We start from the raw sequence: 15,108 nt of genomic DNA on the forward strand, positions 1-15,108 counted from the left end.
CCTTCCATTGCTCTAGCCCATATAGTCCATTTCATGTCCCCCCAAATTCTCCACAACAACATCTGATAAGTGGTCATTCAGCCTCTGCTAGACTTTTAATTAGAAGCACCCTCCCCTCTCACCCCCAGACAAGTCTGTTTCACTTATGGATAACTATAATTATCAGAAAATTTTTTTCTTACAACAAGCTTAATTTTGGCTCTTCTTCATTTCAACTCATTATTCCTGGTTCTACCCTATTGGGCCAAATAGAATATGCCAAATAATTTCTTTCTTTCTTTTTTTGTTAATGCAAGGCAATAGGAGTTAAGTGAGTCAATCACCATTTATTTTGTGTCAAGTGTATCTGCAAGGATGGTGCTCTGTCCGTTGAGCCACCTAGATGCCCCAAATAACTCTTCCAAATGTAACCCTTCAAAAACTTGAAGGCTACTATCATGGCTCCCCTAAGTGTTCTTTTCTAGAGGAGCATAAATATTCCTGATTCCTGCAACCTGCCCCTCATATGACATAGTCTCATGGCTCTGCACCAACTTATTTGTCTTACTTATCAATGACCTTCTTAAACTGTATTGTCTAGAACAGATAATCCAGATGAGGTATGACCAGAACAGAGTCTGAAGGGACTCTCCCTGGAAATAATGCCCCATTTAATGAGGTGAAGACCACATTATCACTCTCAGATGCCAGATCATAGTGGTGACTCACAAAAAACTCTCAGTACATTCACTCTCTAAATCCTTTTTTCAAACAAACTACTGTACACTTAAGCCTCTACATCCTTTATTTGTGGAGATGCATTTTTAAACCCAATTGGAAGACCCTATTTCCCTATTAAATTTTGTCTTACATCAAATCAATGTTCTAAGCCAAAGGTGTCAAACTCAAAACTCTGATGTGCTCTCCAAACCACATAAAAATGTATTGGGAAATGATTAATAAAATAAATAAAATACATAGATTATATAAATATCTATGTATATATATATAATATAAATTAACATAGATGATGTCAATTTGTGGTTTTCTAAGTCAAAATGCAGTTTGTTCCTATCACAGTTTAACAACATGATTCTAAGTTGTCAAAATCTTTTGGGATTTCAACTTCATCATCCAGCATATATCACCATTCCTAGGTTTGTGTGATTCACCCAGATAACCACACATAAATACACACACACACACACACACACACACACACACACACACACCACACACACATATCAAACCATGAATCCAACTTTCAAATTAATCATTTGGTTAATGAAAGAAAGGTTAAACTATATTTTTTCCAAATCTATTCCAGTTTCTCAGAAGTTCTGAATTCAAATTTGTTATCATTAGAAAAGACCTTTTCTTTTTTTCCCTTTGGGAGGCTCACTATTTTGGAGAATATCTCCTTTAATATTCAGTTGGACCTAGAACCCTCTTAACTGGCAAGATCCTTGGAATTCATGAATACATTTTATTTTCAAGGGCAATTATTGTCCGTGGTACTCATCCTATATTCCTTCCTTTAGATTCTGTGTGATCAGCATTTTAATTCTGCCTACTCATCCTATGATGCTATAATCCTATTATACTGCTCCCAAATCTGTTATGAGTTTTGACCCCTGACACAGACTCATCTATCTATCATCTGGATAGATAACTCCACAAGAGACAGCTTGCCAAGCAAAATCATGACCTCTAGCAGTCTCAGTCTTCTACTTTTCTTTAAATATTTCTTCAACCAAAGCAGAATCCCAATGCTTTCTTAGTTCTCAGCTCAACTCAATTTTCCATGTGAAATTCCTGATCTCTCTCTTCAGTCCCCTCCCTGCTCTATAGTTCCTGGACCTACAATCTCAGTTCTCTGGAAGAGATTCTTCATCTCTTTGATCTCATCTCTGTATGAGAACCACCAGAGGATGTTCCCAATGTGCTCACACAGGAAAGGATTCATCAACCTGTGGCTTCAAAAACCCAAGAGATCCATTTTCTTTTCTTTTTTTTAAGTTTTATGTAAAGCATTTTATTTATATTACGTGATTTGATCCTCACAACAATTCTATGAAGTATTAACTACGGGTTCAATGACTCCCATGATATACCTTGAGGAACAAGTTGAAAGAGGCTTGGGAACTTAAGTAGGGAAGGTCATAAAACTAGTAAATATCAGAAGCAGAATTCCTTCTCAATTCCAAGCCCGATATTTTCTTCATTATGCTATCTAAATGCCTTATGAAACAGCAAATAAAATGGAATAATAAAATGGGCTGAAATTTGGATAATTTCACTGCTATGTCTTAATTTTTAAATTAAATTTTATTATATTATATACATATATATATATATATATATATATATATATATATATATATATATATATATATATATATATACATGGATAATTTTTACATTCACCCCTACAAAACCCTGTGTTCTAATTTTTCCCTCCCTTCCCCTACCCCTTCCCCCAGGCAGCAAGTGATCCAATATATGTTGAATATGTGCAATTCCTCTATACATATTTCCCCAATTATCATGCTGCACAAAAAAAAAAAAATCAGATCAAAAATAAAAAAAAATGACAAAGAAAACAAAATACAAGCAAACAACAACAACAACATTTTTAACAACAACAAAAAGAGTGAAAATGTTATGTTGTGGTCCACATTAACTCCCCAATGTTCTCTCTTGGTGCAAATGGCTTTTTTTCATCCCAAGACCATTGGAATTGGTCTGAATCTCCTCATTGTTGAAGAAATTGATCCATTGAGTCTTCTTCTTGCTATGTACAATGATCTCCTGGTTTTTCTCATTTCACTCAGCTTCAGTTCATGTAAGTCTCTCCAGACCTTTTTGAAATCATTCAGCTGGTCATTTCTTACAGAAAAATAACATTCCACAACAATTAATATACCATAATTTATTCAGCCATTCTCCAACTAATAAGCATCCAGTCAGCCTCCAGTTTCTTGCTAGTACAAAAAGTACCGCCACAAATATTTTTGCACATGTGGGGACCCATTTTCTTATAAGGTCTTTGATGCTTAACTTTCCTGCATGCCTAACCTTTAGATTCTGCCCAACTTAGATACTAAATTGTCAACATGATGCAATCTATTCTCCTGCAATACTTATTATAAATTTGCAAAATTCTTTTAATGTGAGAAGCAGCATAGAATCATGGCAGGGGAAAGCCCTGGCTTTAGTATCAGAAGGACTATGTCAAAAATTCTTCCTGTAAGCAAGTTGGAACTATGCTTATTAGTATTATTATCATTATTACCATTATCATAATGTTCTTGCTGCTCTGCCTGGCAGTTGATATTGAGTTTGAGACTTCATAATGTCTGCCCCAACTCCTGAGTTAGCACTTACTCTTCTTTTTGCACCTTCAAAGTTAGCCTTTACGTATCTTGCTTTAAAATCTTATTTTCTTGTTCTGTTATTATATGATATATATGTTATAGTATCATAGACTTAGATTGTGAGGGGCTTTATAGTAGATATAGTCCCATTTTCTCATTTTATAGATGAGGAAACTAAAACCCAGAAAAGTAAAACAATTTGCCTAAGTTAATTAATAACAAAATTAAAATTAGTAAGTTAATAAGTCAATAGTAAGTGGCAGAGCCCAAATTAAAATCTAGTTTCTCTGACTCTAAATCCAGTTCTCTCTCCACTGTTCTACTCCTAATAATGTTCGCCCAACTTTGGGAAATTCCTTTTCCCATTTCCCCTTTCTTCACTCTCAACTGTTCTTCTTTTGTTAATTTTCTGCAGATATTTCTGCTGGGCTTGCCAAGCCAGCCAGCATGCAGCAGATTTTTTTCTTCTATTACTCAAACTATGAAATCTGAATTGTTTACCAAATAAACTCTCTAACTCCTTACTAATCACTCCTTAAGGAACAATCTTCTCTTCCCAAGGTCAAAGTTCTCTCCTGTATATTAAGAGTTGCAAAGCAGATAGAGATTCTCTTTCCCATCTGAAATTTTAATCCCTAACATGTAAGCATCCCAGTCTGTACTAATACTTTCTCAAGGATTTCTACAAAATGGATTTTAGCAATTTACCAAGTCTCCCAGTCTCTTTTCAAATCCACCATATTATAAGTAACTACTAGCAGATGGCAATTAGTCAAGTTCCATCCTGCAGACCTGTGCCAAGTTGGATTTCTGCCCAGTAACAATATGAGAGATTGAGCAGAATATAAACAAGAGCTAAATTCTTCAATACTCCTTAGTGGAGGTGAGGGGGTAGAAAGAAATTCCAGTCAATTCAACACATATTTTCTCAGGAGACAGGTTGCTGTGGCAGAAAAAAAAAAGTTTCAGATCCAGATTTGAATGCCTTTGCTGTTTACTCCCTGTGTGACCCTATGCAGTCACCTTTCTCTAAACTTAATTTTCTTCATTTGTAAAAGAATCTTTGCCATCTAAATCTTATAAAGCTATTGTGAAGAAAGTACTGCATATAAGTCTTATTGCCCCCAACAAATATCAACTAATGTTTTAAGTTGTTATTAAATTATTAATTTCTAAGATGTACAATATTTAAATAAAATCTGGTCTGTTTCTTGGAGCTCACAATATAGTACAAGGATGAAATCCAAATACAAGTATCATGTAAGTCTATTGCATAAATTGTTACATTATTAGTTTCTTTATAGAGCAGAGTATACATTGTTATGCAAATATAAATCTACTGCTATCTAGTACATTATTTACTAATAGTACAAGGAACCATAACTTAAATAACAAAAAAATTTAATTAGGACAGAAAAGCAATCAAATAAGGAAAAATCCCTTCAAAGACAAAGAGGCATAATCTCTCAAAGATTCCTGTAGTATGCAAAAGAAAACACTGGACAACTCATGTTTTTAGTTTATAGTGCTATATCACTACTGAAATAACATTCATGATTCTAAATCCCATGTCTCCATCTCCTATCAACTGATTATATCTAACTGTTCCATACTGTGTCTTAATGCTATTTTCTCCCTAACCATTATTCCTTTCTGTCCTTTCTACTTTCTATTTTCCTGCAGAATTGCTACTGGCATCTACTTCTATTCTGCTTCTCTGCTGAGTTACTGTTGCCATCTGCTACTGGGATTCTTTCCCTATTGAGCTATAACCATCTGTCAAAACTAACTTCTACTTCTATGCCTTCTTCTTCGTCAAAAGAATTATTATCAGCCTCTAAGATAAATCACATATAAGAATGATAAGCTTATTTTAGCTCTTTGATCAGTCAGACTGACAGTTGTACCCAGTCAGCTCAGATGAGAGCCCATAGGTCATAAACTTAAAATTCTATTCATATCATTCTCTGAAAGTATAAATTACACAAGACCTATCTGAGATTTAGATTTCATCAGAAAATTCCCTTCAATTCTGTCACATCCTTGGTCACATAAATGACCTGAAAGTAGAAATTCTTAACATTTTCTTTTGTTTTGTTTTGTTTGTCCTAAATTCTTTTTCAGAACAACCTTTTTAAATGCATAAAATGAAATGAGTACGATTTGAAAGAAAATTAATTACAAGAAATAGTTATCTAATTTTTTTTTTATTTAAACTCTAGGCCCCAATTTAAGATCCTTGCCCTAGAGTTTTGATAAACCTCAAGGAAGTTCTTAGCAACACTAGATCAGAGCATTTTTATCCTTTGGGGTTTTTTTTTAAATAGCACTTAGGTCACATTTCTTCTTAAAAGAACATTAAGACTGTGGGTGTGGAGCTTTGCAAATACTGACAGACTCTGTTGACATGCTCGTTAGCTTTGCTAAAGTGCTCTTTTTTCTCTTTCTTTTTTATTCTTAGTTGCAAGTGAGTAGGAATATATTTGTAACATAAGATGATGTAAAAATAAAGGAGGGCAATAAAATTTGTTGTTGTTGTTGTTGTTGTTGTTTTAAGCACACTAGAATACTGGTGATAGACTTGTGCATGGATTTAATCATTTTGGAAAACAATTGGGCAATCTTTCCAAAGTCTACTTATGGTTTCTAGGGTCATTTTTGCATAGCAAGTGATTCCTTTTTAACCATGGAACCTCTCATTTCCTTAGGTATTCTTTTTTTTCCCTCACAAAAACACAGATTTAATATATTCACTCACCCAGGCAGTTTTAGCTAATTTTCCTTCCCTTCCAGCCTAACTTGCCTATTCTACATCCTTAAGCTTATTTCACAGAACCTAGAATTCACTTATATTGCACAATTAAGCACTTATTGTGTCAAAAGAACTATGGGAATGATTTAAAAAAATTTAGACAAGTGTTCTGCTTTCTCATTCACGACCATTAAAATTCTTTAAACTAATCATAATCTTTTCTAATGTCCACTTCTCAGTTCTTTCTAAAGCCATAACTGATTACTAGCTATAATCTCCTCCTTCCTTATCTCCATCACTTAATGAACCAATACAACTCAATACTATTCTTCATTCTTGAATCTTTTGTTCTTTGTTCTAATCATGCTTGGCCAAACCCCAACCCTATTTTGTGCCTAACTTTCTGCTTCTCTTCTCTTCACGTGCTGCTGGCCAAAGTTGGAGCAAATTACAAAAACTGCTGGTAGTGCGTTTTCCTAAGAAATGGCTCTTCCACAAAAATCCACAAATGGGCCTTTGATACAGCAAGGCAAATATTCTATTCCCCTTTATCCTATCTCCTTATTATCCTATTCCCTTCAGCAACTGTTCTAAAATTTCTTGTCTCTTCTCAAATCTTTCATAGGAGTCCCACCAAGTACCCACTCAAATGAGAAACTTGTCCTATACTTCACCATAAAAACTGAGGTCCTCCTCTGAGAACTCTTCTTTCCTCTCTCTACCTTATCTCACATAATTCAGATATATGCCCCCATTGTCTTAGATGAAGAGGTAGCTCTTCTTCTTGACAAAATCACTCCTCTACATGTGCCCTTGAATCCATCCCTTCCCAACATCTCTAAAAAATGCTCTATTGCCTGTAGTCTTTGATCATTAGTAATTCTTTACTAGCTGATTCCCTGCTGCCTATAAACATGCTCATGTCTCCCTATCCTGGGGATAAAAAAAATCCCCATTCTCCATTTGATCTTGCCATCCGTATTAGCTATTATCCTATATCTATTCTTCTCTCCTCATCTAAACTTAAGAAAAATAATCTACCTTAGGTGCTTTCAGGTACTCTCCTCTCATTGTCTTGAAAACTCTCTGCCAATTTGGCTTCTGATTCCTTCATTGAATTGAAACTGCAATCTCTAAAATTATCAGTTATCTCATAATTCCCAGATCTAATGACTTCTGTATCTTCATCTTTCCTGACCTCTCTGAACTATTGATCAGTTTCTTCTACATGCTCTCTCCTCTCTCAAATTGCATAAACTACCTTCTCCTGTTTTTCCTTCTGTCTATACAACTAATCCTTCTCAGCTTCCTTTGCTGTTTTATCATTTATATCACATCACTAACAGTGAGTGTTCCCAAGAGTATTTCCTGAACCTTCTTTCCATTTCTCTCTATACTTTCTCACTTGGTGATCTCATCAGTTCACATGGGTTTAATTACTATCTCTATAGAGACGTTTCTCATATCTTTATATGCAGTCCCAGTTTGTTTCCTGAAGTCTAGTCTTGTGTCATGTAATCAAAACTATAATTCTGGGCCATCATGTTTAACCTGGACTATTGCAAGATCTTTTTAATCAGTCTCTTTCCTTTGGTCTCTCCCCACTCCATATATCCTCAATCAACTACCAACATAATTTTTAAAACAATTTCTTACCTGCAAAATGAGCTCTAGTGGCTCCCTATTACTTTCAGGATCACACAACTCTTCATCTGTCATGGATACTTTCTGTGTTTTTAATCTTCTTGTACTTTTCTCAAATACACTGTAGATTCCAACACTGATGCACTTGCAATTTGTTCCTCAAGTCTTTTTTCATCTCTTGTCTCCATAATTTTATATTAACAGTTCTTTTCATCTCATGTCTCCATGACTTTACAATTAACAGTTCCCACACACCAAAAAATACTCTACCCATTCTCTTCTATCTCTTAATTTCCTTCTAGACTTACTTTAAATCCTATCTGCTCCAGGATTCCTTTCAGTGAGCCAAATATTAATGGCTTCTTCCATTTTATATCTACCTCATTCTTTATGTGTTGTCTCCCCCCTTAAGATATAAGTCCTTTAGGAGCAGAGTAGTAATTTTTTTTACATTTTTTCCTGGCTCATTTTAGCTTCAGCACTTAGTGCAGTAGCTAATTAAGTGCTGTGAGCCCCTTTGGAACAGAGATGATCTTCTGCTGTTCATTGTATGCTCAGCACTTAGCATAGTTTCTGGCAAGTAGTAGTAGTAGTAGTAGTAATAGTAGTAATAATAGTAGCAGCAGCAGCAGCAGCAGCAGCAGCAGCAGCAGCAGCAGTAGACCCAGTTTGGGCTTTTACTGGCATTCTCCTGGAATGTTTGTCTTTTCCTTCTTCAGCTCATTTTACTGATGAGAAAACTGGGCAAACAGGGTGAAGTGATTTGCCCAGAGTCACACAGAGTCTGAAGTCAGATTTGAATTGAGGTCTTTGTAATTCCAGGTCCAGCACTCTATCCTTTGAACCACCTTGATAGCACATAGTAATAATAAATATAGTGAGTAATGAATAAGCATGATGAATGCTTACTTGCTGACTGCTGACAAGATCTATACATAAGATAGATTGGCCAAAACAGTGGATACATGTGGATTGGACTGGGAGACAATATAGATAAGAAAGCCTGTAAAGAAGATATTTCAATAGATATTTCCCTTCTTATCAGAAGGGTCTGTGCCAAGTAATTACAGTAGTGATTAAAAGGAAATAGAAAGAATACATTAGCGAAACTGCAAAGGCAAAATCTATAGAATGGTAATAAAATGAAATTACATATAGATTGAAAGATAAAGACAATATGGCATACTGGAAAGGTCATTAGGGTTGAGTCAGAGGACCTAGTTCAAATGTCAGCTTTTCTCCTTACTACTTCCCCTCACACAGAACAGAATTTGAAAGTGAGAAGGGATTCTGGTGGCCATCAAGTCATACTTGGGATATGAAAGTGGTTCAAGTCATACTTGGGGTAAAAAAAATTTAAAAAAAAAAGCTTTTATAACATAGATGATGAGGGCTACCCTATTCCTGACCACCAACACACATACCACACATAAACACACAAACATAACCACACACACACACACACTTTTATGTTCTCTATTTATATGTATTTATAAATTCTGAGAACCTTTATACTGATTTCCATTCTCATAGATAAATCAATGGGTTAGGATTCATACCACCTCATTTCCTCAGTTAAAACAGCTTCCATAAGTATTTGATCTCCAAATGAATTTCAATACACAGAATGAATATCGGATGAGTTTGTGTCTTGGGTACCACTGAGTCAAAGCAAGACACTCTTCAAGGTTATTATGTTAATTCTCTGGAAAATCCTAAAATAGTCTTTAATTACTAGATTTCTGGTGCTTTCCGTTGCAATTTTTCAAATCTCATGTTATCCATAGCCAGACTGCTTCACCTAAAAGTAGAGAAAAATAATATGACTAAAACAGAAGCAATTACAGTCCCATGTGCTCAAGGACCACATGATGATGACTGTTGCAAAGATATTGGTATGAGGTCTTTCTTTCCACCAAGGGCTTATGGTGGTTCTTGTCTCCATAATTGAATATAAACAGGCAAGAAAGAAAAATACCTTAGTTAATTGGCACCTTTTGAATTGATTGGCTCTGGCTCAACAACCAATCAAAAGACTCTTCTTCTTCATATAGTAATGAAAATGGAAACTATCAGAATACCTATGCATGCTCTGAACTGGGAAGCAATCCTTTCATTGTGTGTCATCACAGCTTTCTAGAAGCAAGATCCCCAGTCCCTTCCACATGGATGGATATTAGGCAGAGTACACCATTCATACTCCGCAGATAGAATTCTATTGGCCAGACCCTCAATATGCTCCCTTAAATTTCAGTTTTCTTCTCCACAAAATAAGTCAACTAGATTAAATGTTCTCCAAAGTACCTTCCAATATTAATATTCTATGGTCCCTTAATTTGAAGTGTGATTTAAGTAGTAAGGAAAGATTTCATGAAAGAGATAAAAAATGAGAATGGCCTTAAATGTTGATAAGACTTAAGATGGATACAGAGAATGAAGGAAGGAACTTCAAGTAAAGTAGTTGGAATAACTCAAGGCAGAGCTGGGCATGAGTCATATTGATTCCATTAGAAACAGCGCCACATTTGGCATTCAAAGACCTACATTCTGCTTCTGCAGACACTGATGAGACAATTTGAGATCCCTTTTCAGAGTCTCAATTTCTCTAATTATAGAGTTAATGAATTAGTTTGAATAATATAACATAGTATAATAACATATGGTTTCTTTCATATCTAACAATTTAATAAAACAATAAGTATGTTCTATAGGAAAGGTCAGGAAAGAAAATACTATTTCTGTGTGTTGGACAATAATAAATATTTTAAGAACAAAGCCAAAGAGTTTAGATGGTGAAATAACAATCCTAGTTCATTTTTCATGAACACTTTACACTTGACAAAGCTATTTCCCTATAATGTCCTTAGGAAAGAAGTTAGAAAGGAGCTGTTTGTCACCATTTTACAGAAATGAAAACTTGGGTCCCGGAAAATCTTGAAATCATAGGATTTAAGGTGCTTTGCCTAAATAGGAATCTTTGTTAGAATATTACCCATATCAGTTCATCTAGCTCCTGCTGCAGTGAAAGGGAACTCACTGCTCCCTGAAAATCCCTTTCTGTTTTTATATAGCTCTCATTGACTCCAATCCTAAATTCCTCCCTCCCTCCTTGCTCCTAGCTTTTCTTGCTGGAACCAAAGTCTAGTTATTCTTTCCTATGAAAACTCTTTAAATTTAAAGATAATCATTTTCTATATTGTCTTCTCTTCTCCACCTATAACATTTCTATTACAAAGGGACTTTCCAGATAAGAAAAAGAAATTGAAAGCATAAAGAGAAGCAAAGAGAAGATAAAAGTTTCTATATGGTGATGCCATGACAATTTACTTAAGAAATCCTGGAGAATCTGCCAAGAAATTCATCAATATAGCTAATAGATTCAACAAAGTTGAAAACTACCAAATAAACCCTCAAAAATCAACAGCATTTGTATATAAAAATAATAAAACCCAAGAGGCAATGATAGAAAAGGAAATCCCATTCAAAATAACTGTGAAATGCATATGTGATAAAGATAGAGTGGCTATCAACTGGTGAATTACCCCAGTCCTTATGATCCTTCAAAGAGTGTTTCTGATGCAACACCTTAAATGGAGGAGACTAATAATGCTATGTAATGAAAGTGCAATGGAAAGATTTTATATTTGTGGCTGATTCATTTACAAACCAAATGGAAAGGAGAAAATTTTTCGACTGAAACTGAGAGACATTCAAAAAGGCACTAGCCAACCTCTATCTCTCTTAATTTAATTTTTTTTTTCTTCAAGACCTCTTCTCTTCAAGCGATTTTTTTTTCTGACTGATTAAAATTATCCTTTCCACATCATGAGTTTCCCCAATGCAATTTCAATATATTAGCAGATCAGGGAAAGAAATTAAATAGGAATTTTTTTGGAGTTTTATGGAAGCCACAAGATAACGGGAAAAGTCCAGCAGATAACACAGAGAAAAAACTGAGAAACTGAGAAATGTAAAAATATCTACATATAATATTTATTCTTTTAATAAAAACTATTTACAGCAGAACTTTTTATGCTAACAAATAATTGGAAACAAAATAGATGTCCATCAATTGGGCAAGAACTAAACAAGCAATACATTAATTTATCACTGAATATGATGTATACATACATATTTATACAATTTATGAATAGGTAAACCTCTAAATAGTTTATAGTTATTTTGAATGGATTTCCTTTCTAGCTTTTCCTTCTAGATTTTATTAATAACATATAGAAATGTTGAAATATGTGTTTATTCTATAATTTGCTATTTATTTAATTATTACAATTAATTTTAGTTGAATCCTTAGAGTTCTCTAAGTAGCTTATCTTATCATCAAAAATGATTTTTTTTGTTTCTTCTTTACTATGCTTACTCCTTCAAATTATTTTTCTTATCTTATTGTGAGAGTTAGCATTTCTAAAACTACATCAAGCAAAAATGATGACAGTGGCTAGCCCTGCTTTATTCCTGATCTTACTGGGAAAGATCCCTTGAAATTCTGCATCATAAATAATGTTGACTCTTTATTCTAGAGAGATGTTCTTTTCACATTAAGAAAAAGTTCATTTATTCCCATGATTTTTAACATCTTTAATAGAAATATGTTTATATCTTTCCAAAAGATTTTTCTGTATCTAGTATTATAACCATGTAGATTTAATTATTTTGGTTTTTAATATGTTGTATTAATAGTTTTGCAAATACTGAACTGACTCTGAAGTCATACAATAAATCCAATCTAGTCATAGTTTAAATTATTTTAATATTTTATGTTGATATTTATTAGATATATTAATCTGTAATTTTCTTTCTCTGTTTTGTCCTCCTCTGATTTAGGTAGCAAAACCAATTTTGTTTTTCAGGGGAACTTGGTAGAATCTTTTCTTTTCATACTTTTTTAAATACTTTCTAAAATGTTGGAATTAATTTTTATTTTTCATTTTAGCATAATTTGTTCAAGATCAGTGTATTATAGCAGATAGAAACCAAATCTCAGAATCAGGAAAACCTGGTTCTAAACCCTGTCTTTACCCTTTGATGAAGCTCTTAATCTGTGACCCAGTGACTTTCTCACACTGACTATATCTCCACATTGAGGGCTTCCTCCTCTAACTGCTGAATTTGTCCCTGGAGTATCGTTTGAGGAAGTACCCAAGACAATAATGTTCCTTTGAAGTTTAACTCAGCCCATGATAATACATCCTACTTCTCTACCTCCCCCCCCCAAAAGAAAGTACCTTCTCCCCACCACTACTTCTGATTTTCAACTCTTTTGTGTATTGTATTTCCCATTCCCATAAAGAAAATATAAATTCCTTAATGAACTTACATGCTAAATAAAAGCTATCTACCAATTGAACTCTGACACATATTGGCTCGGTGACCAGGGTTTAACCTCTCATTTCTTAGGTAGTTTTCTTAGACTACAATTTTCAGAAACAGTTGACCATTTGCATTGTTTGAGAAAGTTTCTTCACTAAGAACTCCCTTCCTCAATTAAATCATAGATCCAGAAATCCCCACCCCTATTCTATAACCTAATGCTTCTTGAGGTCCCTAAACTCTCTTATTTAACTTCAAGTCAAAGTAAACTGAAAGAAAATTTGAGCATATAGTAAAGTATTCATGGAGTTTTTGACTGATCTATAAAATCAATCAATGAAAGACTCTTCTCTTAAAAATATAGAGGAAGTTTCTGCCTTAAAAGTAATAAGGTACTCCTTGACCCAGGTTAACCTCACAGTAAAACTCTCTGCCCTTTCTTCTAACTTAGTCATAAAATCCTAGAATCTTACAGGGTTCTTGGAGAACAATTCAATACAACTTTTTCTGAAGTTCAAGTGCTCTTAACAATATCTCTAATACTATAGAAATATTAGCTATTATTATGATTATCATTAATGTCATCATCATTATTCTTATTGTTTCCTTACTGTTTTCTCCAATAGGAACCTAAAATCATTCATATTTTACCAAAATACAGTCTTTAGTTTGTACTTAAATTATAGAAAATTATATCCAACACTACTTATATTTATATAAATCAGAAGATCAAATTTAATTGGGATGAAAATCTACTCTGAGGCATGCAGCAGGCTAATTATATTCAGAGTTGAGGATCAGGCCAGCTCCAATGAACTTGTGATAGAGAGAGCTATCTCCAGCCAGAAAGAAAAATGTGGGGACTAGAGATGGATCAAAACAGAATATTTGCACTTTTTTGCTGTTGTTTTTTGCTTGCTTTTTTTTCTTCCTTTCTCATTTTTTCCCTTTTGACCTGATGTTTCTTGTTCCAGTAGGATAAATGAGGAAATATGTGTAGAAGAATATGTGTTTCTCATATATTGGATTGCTTGCTATCTAGGGGAGACAGGTGAGGGGGAAAAAGAGAAAAATTTGGAACACAGGATTTTGCAAGGGTAAATATTGAAAACTATTTTTGCATGTATTTTGAAAATAAAAAGCTATTATTTTTTTAAAAAATAGTTGAGTGTGTATATTCTTTGGTTCTATTTTCCATGACATATCTACATCTAAATTTACATGTATGAGAAATCACTGTTATGTAGTATTTAAATGTAATATTATAAAAAACTATAAAGTCAAAAAAATCCCAGCCAAAACTCCATCATCTTGTCTAATATATATGTGAGCCACAATCATTATTAAAGAAGCCTTGATGCTACTCATCCAGCCTCTGGTTGAAAATTTCTAATGATGGGACAATGGATTACATCCCCAAACAATCCATTCTATTTTTTAGAAATTTTTTATCACAGAATGTCAAAATACACTTCTACCTACTGCTTGTTCTGACTTGGCTTCTGGCACCAAGGAAAATAGGATATTCCCTCATTCCCAGAACAGTTTCTCAAATGCTTGGTGTCAGCAGCCATATCTCCTTCTTCATCTCCCACCTTGGCCCCAATTATTTTTTTCTCTAGATTAAACATTTTTAGCTCCTGTTTCAGCATTCTAATTTCCCTCCACTATGCAAACTCCAATTTGACAGTCTTCTTATGTTTGGCATCCAATATTACAATATGCAATATTACAGATTCTAAATGATTTGAAGGAACAGAATTGCCTAGAGGCAATTTGGTGACACTGCACTAGACTACTAGGGTAAGAATGAGGAAGACTTCATTTTAAAAATTTGCCTGAGACACTTTCTAGCTATATGAACAGAGGATATGAAAGTCACTTAATTTTTCTCAGAAGAATAAAGCTTCTTTATTTTAAAGTGAGAGAGCTGACCTTAATGGCTTCTATATCACTTCCAGCTCTAGATCTATAATCCTATGGATCATTGTAGCTACTACCTCTATAATATATATCCAAGGGTATGCT

Source organism: Sminthopsis crassicaudata, chromosome 2 (genome assembly GCF_048593235.1).
Source record: "Sminthopsis crassicaudata isolate SCR6 chromosome 2, ASM4859323v1, whole genome shotgun sequence".
Lineage (NCBI taxonomy): Eukaryota > Metazoa > Chordata > Mammalia > Dasyuromorphia > Dasyuridae > Sminthopsis > Sminthopsis crassicaudata.